The sequence below is a fragment of the Hibiscus syriacus genome, unplaced genomic scaffold (genome assembly GCF_006381635.1).
Source record: "Hibiscus syriacus cultivar Baekdansim isolate YM2019G1 unplaced genomic scaffold, ASM638163v2 tig00110729_pilon, whole genome shotgun sequence".
Taxonomy (NCBI): domain Eukaryota; kingdom Viridiplantae; phylum Streptophyta; class Magnoliopsida; order Malvales; family Malvaceae; genus Hibiscus; species Hibiscus syriacus.
The window spans coordinates 429814-447550 of NW_024062843.1; positions in this window are offsets into that span (position 1 = coordinate 429814).

Here is a 17737-nt window from a genome sequence, read left to right on the forward strand (position 1 = left end):
TAGTGGCTAATAAAATATGGAAAATTTGTTTATCCTAGGACTTTTTTGGGTGAAGCTCGGTCCATCTTGCAAACCAATGCATCTTTCTCAATTATTTTTGTCCTGTGAATTTGTAACCATGTAACCAATAAGTAGTCTCTTGGGCACTCAGATCAGGGAATGTGTTGTTCTTTGATTCGATTTTTCTTGAGGTTATTGTCTATGTAGTAACTCATGGATTTGATTTTGGTTAATGTATTTGTGGGCACTCTTTTCCCCTTGTAGGTCTTAGAAGGAGTTTTTAATGAGGTCATTTCTTAAAAAAAAAAGTTTACTTTCAAATTTTATTTTGATTTAGATACATCATTTTAGAAATCATTTAACAAAAAATCAAATGTAAAGTCATTTATGATATCGTGTATGTTATACTTATAAATTTAAATTAATTAAATTCAAAGTTCAGTAAAAGTTTTCCCTTATTATCGATTAAAATTTGATGTCTAAAATTAAATACCATATAATTTGTTTATATGTTTCAAGTAATTTTTGAAATTTAATCGATTTAGATTAACTTGCATACGAGTTATCATTGGGTCGTTGACTTGTAAACGTTAACCAGGAGGAATTAAGTATATAATTAAAGGGGTTAAAGCACCTTTTAAATCTCTAATTATTTCAACCTCTAATGAACCTAAGAAGACAATCCATCAACCCATTTGTTGGGATAGTATTAATTTTTCTTTTATTACATGTAAATGATGATTCGATTGATGAAATTAAAAAAATCTTTATTTAGAAAAAAAAATGATGTAGCTAGAGACTTCCAATCAAATGAAAGAAACGATAATGCACTTGATTAAGCTTCAATCACAATTCCTCAATGGCAAAAGTTAAGAAAGCATATTATGATTAATAATTCATATATTAATACATATTTTTATGTTATAAATAATTTGTATTATATAAAGTTTAATATATTTTTTGTTCTACCAATATTTGTTCTATTTATTTCATTTTAATATTTTTTATATTATAATTATTTTTAATAACTTAATAATGTTAATCAAGAGAAGGATATCTCTTATCTTTAGAATTAAGTGAAGTGTTATCTTTATTTGCTTTCAACGATAACATATTCTATAATTTAATTTCTTACCCACTAAAAGGTTCTGTATAATTTTCTTTCAAGTTCATGATTATGGATTGGAAAGGAGATGGTAGCTAGCGTGTTAGATGCCATCAAATGTTAGAAAATAGTTATAATTGGTCATGTTATGTGGGTCTTAATTAAATCGAACCTTGAGTGAAATTTTCATCTTAATCATATTAACTTTAATTGTCCCCGAGTCATGCAACAACCAATAACCAATTTCAATTAAGATTTAATTAGAGCCAAAGGCTACTTTATTATTATGATTTTTAATACGTTACTTAAATTAATCATACTCATGTAACTTAGATAATTATACTTTTAAAATGTACTAATTAAATTAAAACTTAATCAACTAAAATATTTAAAATTAATCAATCACAAATAAAAAATGTGGAAGTTCGTACCTTAAATGCATGGACTCTATATGTTCCTCTAGTTCTGCTTTTCGGTATCTTGGTCTGCCTGTTCTAAATCAGCATGGTTATTTCTGCCGCAGCGGCTATTTGGAGTTTATGGCTTGCAAGGAGCGAACTTGTTTTCGAAAAGAAACCATGTTCACAGAGAGATTATATTTATCTATGGATGGGTGGTCTATCTGCTCAAGTTTGATTATGTGCAGTGACAGATTCACGGAGGCTTGAGGATATATTAATATCGATCTTGAAATTTGAATTTTCTTTTGGTAGTTATTTATTTTATTGATTGTGTCTACTTTAAAATTTTATTTATGTCCACCTCATATAAATTTAACTCATGGAAAAAATTTATGTTATTAATATATATGTATTTGTCATAAAAAATATATATCTAGATCCATCAGTGAAAGTATGTCTATAAAATAGAACTAAACAACCAACAATATATGTCCAAATAGTACTGACTGAGGAGGGCCACAATGTAACACAGCCCACATGTAGCTTTTGCATAGTTACCTCAAATTCAAACGGTTTCATTATGAAGAAACTATCAAGTTAATGATGAATATGTAACCATAAGCAAAACCTAATTTACTCTTTGCTTTTGGAATTTGTAAGCAACCATCGAAACCTTCTCAGTTTTCCTCATTTCATGATGCACATATCTTCTAACATCTCCTTTAATTTATGGTAACAACAAAAAATTACAAAAGAGTAAACTTAACTGACCAGATTTAACACAATGGTTATCTTCTCCACTTTGCAGTCGGTGTAATAGTAACGTTATTCATTCTTGGTAATCTTATCTGAATCATGACCGATAATAATATAATAATAATAATAATATTCTAGAAATGATCCCCACATGGTGGAATTTCGAAGATGCAATCTATTCCATTCCCCACCTTCTCATTTGAAGTCAGCTTATCATTACAACATTGACGACACTTTTCACCCTTGTCCTACGCTCTATTTGTCCGCTCACAAACTTCAAATTCAGAGCTTCAATGCCAGCATAAGAGAGAGAGGGTGTTTTTTAGGAGCAATCTACATTTACACTGGACTGGGAGCATTGCATGAAAAGACATCGGCAAGCACAAAACTTTGGACCATAATTTTGACTGAAAAGATCTGTTTGATGGTTTTCATTTCTGTTTCAAGACAAATGGTTTCAGTTACAGTTACAGTTACAGTTAAAGGAAGAACCGGTTCTGCGCCGTGAACCTGTAAGACCCTACCCCTACAGAACAAGACAATATGCACCAGGAATCAACTGCCGATAAATCAAATTCTTTAGTTCTTTAACCATTATTTTTCAATACATGAATTGTCATCATTCATATGGGTAGGATTTGCTTATGAATTAAGTAAATCAAACAATGATATTAAACTTCTATTAAGTGTTAATTATAGAAAAATAACGGAGGGTGTTTTTTCTGTTCCTTCTATTCCTATACCGTACACGGTACTGGACATCATGGTCAAATTTTAACCAATCAGTAAATAATAATACAAAAACACCCTCTCTTTTTTCTCATGAAAGGCATGGATTAAAAGCAATTTGTAGAACTAACGATCATGGTAAAAAGTGGGAAAAAAGTGAGAGAATATAATAGATGTCCATTTGTTTCATTGAAAATAGTTTTAGAAAACTAATTTTTAAAAAATATGATAATTTCAAGTATTTGAAAGATTATGTATAAAACATTGTTCTTTGACGAATTTTGTAAAACCATTTCCTATAAATTATTTTTAGTAAAATTTTTTAAATGATTTAAATCGTTATGACCTAAAATTGGGGTTAAAATTTTTATTCGAATTGAATTGAATTATTAATTTGCTTAGTATGAAATATAGGTTAAATTGAAAAAAAATAATGAATTTAGGGATAGAATTGTAAATTTGGAAGTATGGGGTGTTTTTTTTAGAAAAAATCTAAAATTTGTAATTTAATATACGAATCTAGCAAAATTGAGGACCTAATCAATTAAGTGGTGAAACTTTAGGAGTAAATTTAGATTAAGGGTCCATTTGGTAAAACTTTCTAAAAACACTTTTAGCTAAAAAACCAATTTTTATTACAAAATTAATGTCAAACGAGTAAAAAATGAAAAAAAATTGTGGTGAAAACGATGATTTCAAACCAACCACAAAAACAATTATTTATAGTTTTTTCATTTACAATTTTACATTTGGAAGCAAATTATAATTTTACTCTTACTAATACATGGGTATATATATTTTATTTTAATAATTTAATCCTAAAATCCTTAAAAAATAATTTATTAATTTTAATAATTTATTTTAATTATTGAAAATAAATAAAAATTTATGATTTATATATTAAAAATTAAGAGTGAGTTATATAAAATATATTTTTATTATAATTATATTTTTATTTGTATTTTTATATTTTTGTTATAGTTTAAATTGATATAATTCATATATAAGAGTAAATTTTTTATATTTATTATAGTTTAAATTGATATGATTCATATACAACTGTAAATATAATTTAAATATTATATTTTTAATTTACAACATAATATCTATAATGAACAATTTATCTTTTCAAACTCATTTTTTAACATCAATCTCAAACGATTAAATTTTAAACTCTACTTTTGTATATCACTCTTAAAAATTAGTTTCTATAACACTTTTAAAAGTCATTTTTCAAAAATTATACTAATCTGGCCCTAAAGTAAATTTAAGAAGCTATTTTTGAAAACCTAAAATTTTAGGATCTTTCATCGGCAAATACCACATATCTATTGTATATGAAGTATTACAATAATTTATTTAAAAATTTTGAATGAATTTCATGAAAATTAATTTAGAAGAAGAAATGTGAATGAAATGTGAATATTTGGTATTGATGTTTAGGGTGTTCAAAAATACCTGATTCGATTGACATGATCCTTTGATCCGTCGACCCGAATTAAAAAAATCGAATAATTTTTAAAAAAATTACTCGACCGGACTGTGTACCTGACCTGTAATTTTTTCCAGGTAGTAGTGCGCCGAGTCTAGGCTGAATTTTTTTATTATATGTAGTAACCCGACCTGATGGTATATGTATATATATATAGTAGTTTTAAATTATAATTTATTTTAGGATCCAGGTTTGTATAATGTACTTTATTTTTAAATTTTTTTATTTTAATATTTTGTCAATATTAGTTTCGAAGGAATAAATCACGATCGATATTAATATTTTTAATGTTTTTCTTTTGGAAATAAATTTTAATATACATATATATCCTTAAAACTAACTTCAAGTCACTAATTTTATGTATGAATTATGTATTATGAACTTTCAAATTTTATTTGTTTCATATGTGATTTTTCTAAAAAAAATTGGATTTACAAAATAAAAAAAGTATGAACCGGGTACTGTGATATGAAAATACGGGTACCCGAATTTAACGGGACGAGACACGGACCGAAAAATATACTACCTGAAAAACCAAGTACCCAAAGATACGACTATCCGATTTTAAACACCTCAACTGGTTTTATCGTGAAAGACAATCAATAATGGACGATGATTTGCTTCCGATGACATTCGTAAAATATAGTGCTAAAAAATAAATTGTTTAAAAGTTAAATTGTAAAATCGATGCATTTCCAAAATTTAATGTCTTAAGCAATATCATTTTATGCATCAAAACAACATGTTAAAACGACGTTATTTTGGTGTGGCATGTTATTGGTATACATGAATCAGTAATCAATGTTGAGTTGTATCTGATATAGTTTATTTTATGAAGAAAAAAATTAAGAGTGATGGTTGGACCCGGCCCATGAAGGGCATACATAAATTGGGGTAAATAAAGAAGAAAACATTATCGGGAGGCAGTGGTAGAAGAGAGAGGATGGATGTGGTGTCGCCATTAGGCCTTCCAGTGCTGGGATCGTAGCTGCTGCTGCTCTCACCTTTTATGTCGTTAGATTTTTTGAGATGAGAGAGGTTTTTCCCTTCTTCTCTTTGATTCTTTATCGTTAGTTTCAGATTGCAGGCTTCCTGTTTGATAATGACCTTTTTGCTGAGTTTGGTTGGTAAATATGAAGAGATCATTTACAGATTTGGAAGATTCTGAGAATGAAAATGGAGGATTTGATTCTTATATAAGCTCTAGGAAAAGGTATGTAATAAGAAAAGCAGAGAAGAAGTCTAAAATTTGACTACCCTACCTACTTAATATTACCACAATGCTGTTGTTTTACTTCTAAAATTTCCGCACTTCTGGAATTCAAATATGTATGAAGTATGAACCATGCCTCTTTTTAAAATAAAAAAGAGTACTTGCTGACAGTGTAAGCCATAGTTCTATGTTATTTATAGTATGTTTTTTTTGGGCATAATCGTGAACGTAGCTAGAAATCTTCACCAGCACCAGAAAAGTCACTGGCATAATCACTTAAATTGGGTGATGAAAAAAATATTTTTAGTATAAAGAGTGGCATTAAGATAGGGTGATGGAAAAAGAAAATGATTTTTAGTATATAGTGGGGGCATTGAGATAATTTTTTAAAGTACGGTGTTTCAAACAGTAACATAAAAAGACGCATGAAGCAGAGTGTATCTTCAATAAAAGTTGACATCTTTTTCCCTTTGTTTGTTTGGAGAATACACCAAATCTTTATTGTGTTTTTCATTGAAGACGCACACTGCATCATGTGTCTTCTTATGTTACCGTTCTTAATATTATTTTAACCAAAAATTAAATTAAAATGCTCTTTAAAAAGGAATAACAGTCAAAGTGATCGATTAGACATCATTGTGCCTTTCTAGAAACCAGCATAATCCCCCCACCTTCGAAAATTCATTCTCGAAGATAAATTTATCTCTCCTCAGTTTCCGCTTGCGGCCATTATAGAAAAAAATGAGTTTTTAACAGTATTTTAACATTGTTTTTAAATAAACGCCGATAAATATTTATACTTTAGTAGTGTTTTTATATAAAAGTCGTTAAATATTGTATTTTAGTAGCGTAGTTGTATAAATGCCGTTAAATATTTATTTTAATGATGTTTTTATATACGCCGTCAAAGACTCGTACTTTACTATTTTTATACAAACGCTGCCAAAAACTCGTATTTTAGTGTCATTTTAAGTACAAACATCGTTAAATACTCATATTTTAGTGGTGTTTTTATATAAACGCCGTCAAAGACACGTACTTTAGTAGTGTTTGTATACAAACGCCGCCAAAATTAAAACTCAATGTTAACTATGATTTTAAAAAATAATTGAATGATCAAAATAAAATAAAAGTGATATTAAAAGTACTAAATGTGCAATTTACTCTCTTTGATATTAAATCCAAAATGAAGAGGGAAAAGGAGAATGGAATCCCGCTCTCTCGAAAAATTATTTTTGGTTGACCGCTCGTTCCTCCCTCTTATTCTCATCTCCATCGCGCGCCCTAACATCTGTTTCCTTTTCACTCCATTTTCCTCATTCTCACTCCAAACATCTGTCTTGTTTTCAGGGTCGCGGTACTCACAGATATTCCGAATGCTAAAGAAGAAAAAGCAGAAGAGGAGGAAAAGAAAGAAGAAGTAAAAGCAGAAGAAGAGGAAAAGAAAGAAGTAAAAGCAGAAGAAGAGGATAAGAAAGAAGTAAAAGCAAAAGAAGAGGAAAAGAAAGAAGAAAAACCAGAAGAAGAGGTAAATAAAGAAGAAAAAGCAGAAGAAGTGGAAAAAAAGAATAAAAAGAAGCCTATGAACTACAAAATAAAGAGGCAGAAAAGCAATCAACTGTAAGATACATAAATATCTCTGAAGATACCTGCTAGCCTTCATGTTCCTTGTGCTAAATTTGAATGTTAATGTTCTTGATGCTTTGATCCTAAAAATGTTGGAGTTCATTTAGTTATAGGTTAATATATTGGAGCTCGGGATATTATTTTTCAAAACTGTTTCCAATTATCTATATTTGCATAAATGCATGGTAAGTCAGATCTACATTGGATTTTCTGTGAATTTCCTGAGAAGTTTTAGACTTCAAATACTGTTATCTTTGAAAATTCTTAAAACTATTTTTTGGCCAAATTTATTTTTACAATACTTAAACTGCAAATAAGAAAAATTTTAACCTATTCCATTAAATGCTAGTATTAGGATTAAGACAGGAGATTGAAACTATGAAACTTTATCACTAACCAAAGTTAAATTACAAGTAAGAAGACCTGCTTTTTACTGCCCATTAGATTTAGTTCAATTTGGTGGGTTTTTATATTAGTGCAATTAGGAAAATACAACAGATCTAAAACTAGAAATAAGAAACCCAAGTTCAACAGTTATAACTCCTGAAGGAAGTTTTAGAAGTGTAATAAACATTGATATCCTTTTCTGTCCAAATATGAGGTTTAATCAAGGTAAGAGCTTGTTTATCTGTTTGATTGTAGACACTATGGATTATACATCTTACAGATCACATATACAAACATAATGTATATGCACCCATCTATTAATACATATATAACAGTTATCTGCATGTGTTGTCCAAGCATGCAGATCTTCAGTCTTGTGTCTTTGGATCAAGACACGTTTAAGGAGGGAACTCTAAAGCTTAAACAATGAATTTCAGCACTTTCTGAGAATTTTAAAGTTATGGATGGTGAGAAGAAAATACTTGGCAGTTGCTATAATTACAGTGATGATGTTGGCTATTATGAGAGTTGAAATTTTCTCATGATCAAATTTGTGTCATTTGGTACTAATGATATTTAATTGAACTATGATTTGTATAGGTTGGCGTACATGAGAAAGCAAAGCTACTAGATTCTTCCCCTTCTGAATAGAACGAAGGAGAAAAAGTCAATGTGTCTCCTGACGAAGAGCAAGAGGTTGCAGAGAAAGAAATTGAATCATGTCCTATGGTTGTAGAAAGATCAATTCCAGGATTTTAAATAGTGTTCGTGGTCACGTTTTCGGTCGCGTTGTTTATCACGGTTGTGGATATAACAGATGTCATTGTGGTCATTTTTTTGATAATTCCATTTCATTACCCAAGAAAGCAGGAAAACTTGCTACAAAAAAACTATATGTTACATAAAAAGCAAATTAACATAACATAACAGAAGAGCAAAAGACAAAAGAACAACACCTTAACTCAAGAGATACCTCAATTTGCATAGAGGACAACATTCCTCGAGTCAGTTATGTTGATGGATTAGCCACTTAGTCGAATCTAGATGGCTTCACAAATATCATTCAACACATCGTCCACCAATCTAGCTCTACCCCCAAACAACCTATTATTCTCTCTTTTCAGATGCCATACACATGGCCAACTAAAGTAAGTTTATCACTTGCACAATGAAAGACTTACCTTTAAAGAATTAAGTAGCCCATGCCAATTCTCTATCCCAAGCGTTAACACCACGATTAACACCACATAAGGTGATCATAGTACCCTATAGCTCTTTCGCAAAACCACACCCAAAGAATCAGTGATCCCTAGACTCAGACTTAGTGCATATAATATATGTTTGTCATTATCAATATTCAGTCTCTTTCGTAGAAGCCTAACCCTAGTAGGAAGTTTATCCAAGATGGCCATCCACAAAATAATACTTTGCTTAGGAATACGCCCTGGAAACCAGACCAACTTATGCCAAGAGACCTTAGAACCCTGGATGCACAAATCCTCCCAAACTTGCCTTATGCTAAGATCACTAATTGAGCCAGCAAATAACTGAGACACAACATGCCTTATTTTCAATATGCTCTTGAAGCTCCAGCTGGCATTTAAAGGGATACTTATCTGCCAAAATTCAGAGTTTTTAATCATATAAGAGTGTATCCATGCCACCCATAGGGAGCCTTCATTAGCCAATAACTTTTTGATCAAAAGACCAATACATGCCTTATTTTAGCCCTATGTCAATTACAACTAGACCATCTTCAGATTCAGCAAACATATTTGTCTCCAGCTGACTCGAGCACCATTAGCAGATAGGTCAGCCCCTTTCCAGAATAACCGAGAGCATAACTGCTCAATTTTCTTGATTATTGTATGAGGCAGGATGATATGTCTACACCAATAGTTAATTATGCTAAATAGGACAGATCGGATAAGCTGCAGTTTATCAGCAAAGCTCAGATGCCTATTAACCCATGAATTCAGTTTAACCCTAATTTTATCAATCAGGCATTGACAGTTCTTCACTGCAAGCTTTCTTGTCACCAAAGGAACTCCTAGATATCTCATAGGAAGAACCCCAAGTTTAAAGCAATAATCTCTTGTATTATAGTACATTGTTCTGCAGTTATCCCATCAATATAGATCTCACATTTGCTAGCATTAAGCTTCAACCTCGATATCGAATAGAAAACATCTAAGACAGTCTGCACACCAATGATAGAGTCTGTAGTATCTTTGCAAAATATGAGAAGGTTATCAGCAAAACAGAGGTGAGTTAGGCTGATCTTTCTACACTTAGGATGGAACTTAAAAATTCCCTTCAAAGTAGCTACATTCAGTAACCTAAACAATATATTCATTGCAAGGATAAAGAGATAAAGTGAAAGAGGGTCACCTATCTAACACCTCTAGCACCCTTGAAATAGCCAACTAGACTCCCATTAAACACAATAGAATAATTAGGATTTGTGAACAATCCCAAATCCAACCAATAAACTTCTTAGGCAAACCCAGAGCATAAAGAATAACACCAACAAACTCCCAATTTAGTGAATCAAATGCTTTTTGTAAGTCGATTTTCATAGCACATCTTGGACAATCATTTTTCCTAGCATAACCCCTAACAAGTTCTTGAGCAAGAAGAGTATTATCTACTATGCTCATCCCATTAACAAATGTAGTCTGATTTTTTGAGATCATACTAGGAAAAACAATAGACAAACGATTAACTAGAGTTTTGGCCACTGATAGGTCTGAAATCTTTAACTGTGTTCAGATTAGGCACAAGGACTACTGTTGAGTTAATCGATTGATGGAATCGGCCAAGTAGGGGTGAATTGGCAATAAAAATTTTGGTGGAAGCTTTTGTAGAAAATTGAAAGAAATTGCACAGCGATTTAGAGTGGTTCGACTTTATCAACCAAAGTCTACGTCCACTACCTTAGCTATCCACACTAAGGATTTTCCAACAAATTCACTAATTTGTTCTTTCTTTTGAGGCCAAAGAGATAACCTTACAACTCCCTCAAGAATATACCCCAATTATTGAGAACACTCTTTTCTCAAAGAGAAATACAAATTTACAAACTTACAAGAAAAACCTCACAAGACAAATATGTTTGCACAATTCTAGAACAAAGAAAGAACACTCAAGAATAAATACAATTGAGCATAATAAGTGTTCTTGAAAGCAAAATGAATATTGAATGAAAAATAGGCTTGAAATGCTCAAACTTGATGTTTGATGCTTTCTCTTTGATTCTCTGTTGATTCTAGTTGCTTGATGTTTCTTGTTTTTGATCAATGGCTTCTAAGCTTGCTTAAATACACCTTGAATCACTTCTGAACGTTGGGGATGATTAGAGAAGATAATATAGCCGTTTTAGTGTGAAAACTATTAATAAAATAGCGTGGAGCGTGGGGGGAATCGGTACCCCTATGGGGAATCGGTTCCCTAAGTGTAAAATTCAAATATTTCGACCATTATACAAGGGGGGAATCGGTTCCCTCCGAGCATACTGGAATTCTCGGAGCCAAACCATTCAGGGGGAAATCGGTACCCTCTGAGCAATTTGGATTTTTTGGCTTTGAAATGGTTCGAAATACTTTGTAAGATTATTTTGAAATTGTTTTAAGATTAAAACTTAATTTTACACTTGAGTAAGGATTAAAAATGATTTTTGAAAGATTTGGAGTAATGTTTTGATATTCGAATAGTTATATCATATATACTTAGAAAATCATTTGGAAAATCTTAAAATTCATTTAACTTAATTTGTTATATCGAAATATCAAAATGTTTTCAACAATCTCCCCTTTTTGATATAACAAAACATTTTAGTAATTTTAAGATTTTGAAATCAAGTTTTGAAATTACTCCCCCTTACTTTAACACTTCTCCCATTTATCATTTAAAAACACATTTAACACTTCTCCCCTTTTTGTTAAATCAAAAAGAAATTTTAAAGAATCTAAACAAGGTTTTGAAATCATTTAGCCAATTGATTATATTTTAAGCTGCTAACATCACAAGCAAAAGAAACGTTAGCCATTAGTTTCATAATCAATATTCATAATTAATGTGACATGGCAAAATTGGTCATATTGCTATAATGATGTAAATGATGCAATAAATTTAACTAAACCATAAAAAGAAAATATATAAATTCAAACAAACAATCCAAAGTCACAAAATCAAACAATCCAAAAAGTTGAAGCAATAATCGTTTAGTTCAAAGTTTTAAATCTAAGCACAGAATCACATATCCGGATCAGGAGGAGGAAAACGAGCTCGCATAGCGGCCATTTCGTGAGTGATGTCATTAATACGCGCGCTGGTTGCTTCATTGTTTGCACGCATCTCCCGAAGAATTTCTAATTGTTGAGCTCCCATTGTGGATAAATGGGACTCTATAGAAGTAAAGTGCGAATCCATGGTAGCATATTGAAAATCGAATGTCTCCATAAAGGATTGAAAATATGGAGGTATTTGATGCGTTTGTTGTGCTTGCTCCTCGGGCAGCTCAGGCTCATCTTCGGCTTCATCGATGTCTCGTATTAATTGCTCAAGCTCGGGATCGTCATCAGCTTCTGGTGGAGCTCGTGAAGAACTAGCTCCTGGAGTACTTTCAGACGATCGAATCCATTCATCGGTTTCCTTATCCTTAATCCATCCCGCTCTCGTTAAGGAAAGAAGATTAATTTGTTTCTTAAGGGGAAAACAACATCTAGACCGACTCTAAGCCCAGCTTTGGAAAACAGATTACTCAAAATGCAACCGTAAACTAGAGATGAACATAGTTTCTTGTTAGGAACAAGATTTACGGTTTCAACAATTTCAGCAAAAATAATCTGAGGTAGGTTTATTTTAATATTGTTTTCGAAACAATGTAACCACCAAAGATCTAAGGCTCTAAGAGTAGAATAACGACCTCCGGATGGTCAAAACCACCAAGAAATCATTAGATGAAGAAAACGTTCATGAAGGTCTAAGACACTCGCACTATCTCTTCTTTTATAACGAGATCCTAAAACCTATTTTTCATTTGAAATACCATCATTATCTAATCCGAATGTATTGGCTATGTAAGCCGAGTCAATATATAAGAATTGTCCTAGGAGGTAGGAACGAATTCCTATGGTTTCGGTTTCAGTTTGGTTTTTAACACAAACGACATTAGAATAGAAAAAACGAACAAGTTGATGGTAAACGATGGGTTCAAGATCAAAGAGTTTATCAAATTTCCACTCTTATAAAAGAGGAAGATATTTAAAATTAATAGCTAACATAGCTTGACGAGAAGGAATACGTTCTTCCCGGATTTTGTAAGAGTCGAAATATTGATAATACCAAAAATGATGATTTCTAGGACCAGGATGATTGAAGCACGAATTTTGGATAGTCAAATTAGGATCAATAGGATTAGGATTAGGAATTGGATTTGAGGATTTGGAGGTGGATTTGGTTGACGGTGTGAGCGATTAGATGATGACCTAGCACGTTTAGGATTGGACATGGTTTAGGAAATCGGAATAGAATGGATAACCTGCAATTTAGAAAACACATGTATGCAATTCAATCAATCCCAAAACTCAATTGAGTCCTCAATATTTCAAGGTTCTCTAAATCAATCCTAATGGGCAAAGTTTTTGAAAACTTTTGAAAAATACGATTTTGAGAAACAATATATGTATAGTTTTCATAACAAAACATAATTCAATCAAAACACAATAATTTGAAAATCAACATATTTTTTTTATTTCGAAAATTTAATTTTTTTTGGAAAATTCTTGTGTTTTTGATGAAATTAGTTGTGATATCTAGTTTCTAATCACTAAACACTCAATGCCCGATCTAAAGTTCATCCTAGAACTAGTTCTATGTTCATAAATTGATGAAATAGAAGTTTTGGAAAACTACCTTGAAGGATTTCGGATTTGAGTGAGATTAGATGAAGTTTGCACATTTTTTATGATTCCAACAGGTTTAGAAGATGATATTTGAAGTGAATTCCGATTAAGAACGTTGATTTGAGGAAAAAATGGAGACTTGAGAGAGTAGAGAAGTGATAGGCGGCAAGGAAGAGAAGAGAAGAGGGTTTGAAGTTTTGAAGGTTCTGCCCGTGTATATCCAGAACCCCAGGGGGTATCGATTCCCCTGTAAGGGGAATCGGTTCCCCTTCAAAAGGGGAATCGGTTCCCTCATGGGGTGATCGATTCCTTCTGCACCAAAATGCTAAAATCCAATTTTAAACACCCAAAATGCTAAATTAATTTCCTCAGTGGTATTGGCAACTCATATATTGAAAATTAATCATGTTCAAACAATTAAATTAATCTTTAAACGATATTTGAACATAAAATTAATTATTTATCAAGAATCATAAACTCCCCCTAACTAATAGCAATAAATGCAATCAAAAATTACTATTATAAGCAATTTTCATTTATTCTTAAAAGTGCAAAAATTATTTTAAACACTAAGTGAAGATAGGTTGGTCAAACCTAATTCTCTCTTAAGTGTCCAAAATCTTTCCTTGTCTAAAGGTTTTGTGAAGATATCCGCTAATTGGTGCAAAGTATCAACAAATTCTAGAACTACATCTTCCTTAGTGACATGGTCTCTAATGAAGTGATGTCTTATTTCAATGTGCTTAGTTCTAGAGTGTTGGATGGGATTTTTAGTGAGACAAATAGCACTAGTATTGTCACACTTGAAAGGAATGGTACCTAATTCAATTCCATAATCAAAAAGTTGTTGTTTCATCCATAAAACTTGTGCACAACAACTACCAGCTGAAATGTATTCGGCTTCAGTGGTAGATAATGCAACACAATTTTGTTTCTTTGAAAACCAAGAAATTAGCATATTTCCAAGGAATTGGAAAGTACCGGAGGTGCTTTTCCTATCTAATTTGCATCCTCCATAATCCGCATCAGAAAAAGCATGCAAGCTAAAGCTAGAGTCTCTAGGATACCAAAGTCCTAAACTAAGAGTGTCCTTAAGGTATCTAAAGATTCTCTTAACAGCTAGTAAATGTGATTCCTTAGGACATGATTGAAATTAGCACATAAGCAAACACTAAACATAATGTCTGGTCTACTTGCAGTTAGATAAAGTAAAGATCCAATCATTGACCTATATAATTTAACATCTACACATTTACCTCCTTCATCTAAGTCAAGCTTTGTTGAAGAGCTCATTGGAATATCATGCGGTTTGCCATTTTCCAGTCCAAACTTCTTGAGCATATCTTTAACATACTTAGTTTGATGAAGATGCCATCTTTTCTTTACTTGATTTAGAGTCCCAAGAAAAATGAGAGCTCCCCCATCATGCTCATTTCGAATTCACTTTGCATTAGCTTAGAAAATTATTGGCAAAGAACATCATTAGTAGAACCAAATATTATATCATCAACATAAATTTGAACTACTAATAAATCTTTACCTTTATGCTTTAGAAACAATGTAGTGTCAACCTTCCCTTTTGAAAAACCTTTTTCAATTAAAAAATTTGACAATCTTTCATACCAAGCTCTAGGAGCTTGTTTTAAGCCATAAAGAGCTTTTGTCAATTTAAGAACATGGTCTGGAAATTTTGAATCTTTAAAACCTGGAGGTTGTTCCATATACACTTCTTCCTTTATAAAACCATTTAAAATGCACTTTCAACATTCATTTGATATAATTTAAATTCATGAAAACATGCAAATACTAGTAATATTCTAATTGCTTCCATCCTAGCTACGGGAGCTTATGTTTCATCATAGTCTATGGCCTCTTCTTGAGTATACCCTTGAGCAACAAGTCTAGCCTTGTTTCTCACTATATTACCACTCTCATCAAGCTTATTCCTAAATACCCATCTAGTACCTACAGTAGATTTATTACTAGGCCTTTCAACTAATGTTCATACTTTACTTCTCTCAAATTGATTTAACTCTTCTTGCATAGCCATAATCCAATGTTCATCATTTAATTCTTCTTTAATATTCTTAGGCTCTATGCATGAGATAAATGCAACATAATTACAAATATTTCTAAGAGAAGATCGAGTTGTTACCCCTTTGGATGGAACACCTATAATTTCACCATACTTGACATAGTTGTACTCTCTTGGATAAGATACTTCCCTTTCTTCAATGGTTGGATTCTCAAGAGGATCATGAGTTTCCTCATTTTTCGTTTCTTCCTTTGATGATGTTTCTCCAACGTCACGTCTAACGTCATTTGTATTTATAACACCTACATCATCATTCACACAAGAATCCTTCCTCGAAAGGGAATTATCATCGAAAACAACATGTATAGACTCTTCTACAACTAAAGTTCTTTTATTAAATACACGATAAGCTTTAGAATTTAAGGAATAACCCAGAAAAATTCCTTCATCACTTTTAGCATCAAATTTGCCAAGGTTTTCTTTACCGTTGTTTAAAACAAAACATTTACATCCAAAAGGATGAAAATAACTAATGTTAGGCTTTTTATTTTTGAAAATTTCATATGGAGTTTTCTTTAAAATTGGCCTAATCATTACTCGATTTACAACATAACAAGCGGTATTTGTGGCTTCCGCCCAAAAATATTTTGGCAAATTATTTTCACAAAGCATGGTTCTAGCCATTTCTTCTAAAGTTCAATTTTCCTCTCAACAACTCCATTTTGTTGAGGGGTTCTAGGTGCTGAAAAAGTATGGCTAATACCGTTAGAGTTACAAAATTCAGTAAATCCAAGATTTTCAAATTCAGTTCCATGATCACTCCTAACACTAGTTATAGAGTAACTTTTTTCATTTTATATTACTTTTGAAAACATGATGAATTGTTCTAATGCTTCATCTTTAGTACTTAAAAATAGAACCCAAGTATATCTAGAATAGTCATCTACCAAGACAAATGCATATTGTTTTCCACCCAAGCTAGTAGTCCTAGTTGGCCCAAAAAGATCTATATGGATCAATTGTAATACTCTACTAGTTGATATGTCATTAATGGATTTAAAAGAAATTCGCTTTTGTTTTCCTTTAGCACAAGCATCACAGATTTTATCATTATCAAATTTAAGCTTAGGCAACCCTCGAACTAAATCACCTTGAATTAGTCATTGCAAAACACTCATACTAGCATGTCCTAGTCTCCTATGTCATAACCAACTATCATGTTCATCCTTAGCAACTAGGCACAAATTAGTCATATCAATAGAATCTAAATGCACCATGTATATGTTTCATATTCTATGACCAACAAGCATAATCTGATTAGATGCAATGTCAATGACTTTACAACCATTAATATCAAACATGACATTGAATCCCTTATCACAAAATTGACTAATACTTAATAGATTATGCTTTAATCCATTCACATATAAACAATCTTAATTTGTATGGAAGAGGTATTACCAATAGTACCAATACCTTCAATGTGACATTTTGAATCATCACCAAAAGTCACTTCTCCTCCATTTTTGGCGTTAAGCTTAATGAATCGGCTTTTGTCTCCGGTCATGTGTCTTGAGCATCCACTATCAAGGTACCATGAGTTTGAATTTGTTTCCCGTGCCTTGTAGCAATGCTCCTTTTCTACAAACATAGATTAATTTCTAATTTTTGGTACCCAAATTCTTTTGGGTCCATATTCATTAGTTTCCAAAATTCTAGTCCCCTTAGGTATCCATTTGTGTAGGATATCCTTATCTTTAGTAGTAATGAGCTCTTTAGGAACCCATATACTTCTAACGATTTTTCATTAGAGGTTCTTTGGGGACCTCTATGATTATAGTTTTTAAAACTTTTTCTAACAAAGTAGAATTTTCTCCACTTTCAAAACGTTTTGTTCCAAATTTATCAAAAGAAGCTTTAAGATCATCAATTTTCTTTTGATGATCATCATTGACCTTTGAAAGTAAATTTTGCAAATCTAAATTTTTCTTTTCAAACTCTTCTAGTTTGATTTGCAAATCTTTGATCTTACTTTCAAGATCGTTGTTGGTTTTGGATATGAACTTATTTTCATTTTTCAATTTTGA